Raw genomic sequence first — 2,384 nt, 5'->3', positions numbered from 1 at the left:
TGTTCCGCTACAACAGTTCACAGTACTCCAAAATGTGGCTATATCCTTAGGCATTTATCGTTTTGATAAACACAGTTGGGGCAGCAAAAGTTAGCCACAGAAAACACACCCATACTATAACAATACCTGAAACTTCCTGGCGGATTAAAAGTGTGTGCCGCACCGAGACTCGAACTAGGGACCTATGCCTGTTCGCAGGCAAGTGCTCTTGCAAGGTTCTCAGGAGAGCTACTAAATTCGGAAGATAGGAGACGAGGTACTGACGGAAGTAAAGCTGTGAGAAAGGGTCGTGAGTTGTGCTTGGGTAGCTCAGTTGGTAGAGCACTTGCCCGCGAAAGGCAATGGCCCCGAGTTCGAGTCTCGGTCCGGACAGAGCTTTAATCTGCTAGGAAGAAAATTTCATTCTATAACATCACCTGCTCCGCACTTCACGGTTGGCTCTACACATGCTGGCAGGAAACGTTCTCGAGGCATTCGTCAAACCCAGACCCTTCTATCAGATTGCCAGAGGTAATTCAACACATCAAACTACTTGTTTCCAGTTATTGACTATCCAGTGGTGTCGTTCCTTACAGCAACTAAGCATTGTGTGCCTCATGAAGGCGGTGCCTGACCTTTGTTCCCCATTCTTTTTGGCTCCTACTCTTCAATCTGTACATCGAGGAAGCAATGATGGAAATAAAAGAAAGGTTCAGGAGTGGAATTAAAATACAAGGTGAAAGGATATCAATGATACGATTCGCTGATGAGATTGCTATCCTGAGTGAAAGTGAAGAAGAATTAAATGATCTGCTGAACGGAATGAACAGTCTAATGAGTACACAGTATGGTTCGAGAGTAAATCGGAGAAAGACGAAGGTAATGAGAAGTAGTAGAAATGAGGACAGCGGGAAACTTAACATCAGGATTGATGGTCACGAAGTCAATGAGGTTAAGGAATTCTGCTACCTAGGCAGTAAAATAACCAATGACGGACGGAGCAAGGAGGACATCAAAAGCAGACTCGCTATGGCAAAAAAGGCATTTCTGGCCAAGAGAAGTCTACTAATATCAAATACCGGCCTTAATTTGAGGAAGAAATTTCTGAGGATGTACGTCTGGAGTACAGCATTGTATGGTAGTGAAACATGGACTGTGGGAAAACCGGAACAGAAGAGAATCGAAGCATTTGAGATGTGGTGCTATAGACGAATGTTGAAAATTAGGTGGACTGATAAGGTAAGGAATGAGGAGGTTCTACGCAGAATCGGAGAGGAAATGAATATGTGGAAAACACTGATAAGGAGAAGGGACAGGATGATAGGACATCTGCTAAGACATGAGGGAATGACTTCCATGGTACTAGAGGGAGCTGTAGAGGGCAAAAACTGTAGAGGAAGACAGGGATTGGAATACGTCAAGCAAATAATTGAGGACGCAGGTTGCAAGTGCTATTCTGAGATAGATGAAGAGGTTAGCACAGGATAGGAATTCGTGGCGGGCCGCATCAAACCAGTCAGTAGTCTGATGACCAAAAAAAAAAAAGAAGCCCAGTCATCGTCCTCGGCGGAATCCTGGTAGCGCTTTGGAGCTCAGCAGTGATTCCTTCCACAACGCTTGACCGCTCTTGTCCTTCGGTACATGACTTCTATCAGACGCTGTTCCTTCGCGTTTCCACACCAGAATCCCATCACCAGCAGATTTAGACGGGATGAATTTCTTGCTCAGGTGACATCCAGTGACTAGTCCATGCTGGAAGTCAGAGAGCCTTCCTGTCTCAGCCACGCTGCTATTACTGCTTCTCCACGCTCAGCACAGAACAGTACCTCTCGCCTCCTTTCATACTGAGGACTCCGCCTCTTGTCCCCCAGTTAGTGTAACTGAATAAGTTAACGCAGATCTTTTGTTGATATTTCTCAGTATATCGAGTGTGAAGAGATTATCAGTTTTCCTTTCCACTGCCCTCGTAAAGAACTGTACGGTACTCGTTCAGTTGTACATACAGGAATTTGTCGAGTTGTGAATATGATTATGTAAAGAATAGGTTGGCGAATGGAAAACAACTACTTGGTTACATCTGTAGGTAACAAGGAAGATTGTCCCCCCCCATATTTGATCACAAAAAATGTGGCTGCGTTACTTAATTGTACGTCCACATGTCTATTCTGAAAGCCATCTTACTGCGCGGAGTGGCAAGCGGTTAGAGGCGCCATGTCACAAATGGCGCGGGCCGTCCCACCGGAGCGGAGGTTCGAGTCCTCCCTCGGGGATGGGTGTGTTTCAGTAGTGTGTAAGTGTAGGGAGCGACGACCTCAGCAGTTTGGTCCCACATATAAACGAAGCCGTCTTACGATTTGTGGCGGGGGCTACTTCCGGACCCTCTCTTTCCTTTTCCAAGTGAGAAT

General features: G+C 45.9%; 1 non-coding gene across 1 annotated transcript; it reads left to right on the top strand.

Annotated features, from left to right (window-relative positions):
- The first annotated feature begins 298 nt into the window (after positions 1-298).
- Positions 299-372, top strand: Trnas-cga (transfer RNA serine (anticodon CGA)). Its single transcript has one exon. It is a non-coding gene; the product is annotated as a tRNA-Ser (tRNA).
- The last annotated feature ends 2,012 nt before the right edge of the window (positions 373-2,384 follow it).

This window comes from Schistocerca serialis, chromosome 9, assembly GCF_023864345.2.
Source record: "Schistocerca serialis cubense isolate TAMUIC-IGC-003099 chromosome 9, iqSchSeri2.2, whole genome shotgun sequence".
Taxonomy (NCBI): Eukaryota; Metazoa; Arthropoda; class Insecta; order Orthoptera; family Acrididae; genus Schistocerca; species Schistocerca serialis.
The sequence above is the reverse complement of the archived record's forward strand: the minus strand, read 5'-3'. Positions and strand labels throughout refer to the sequence as shown.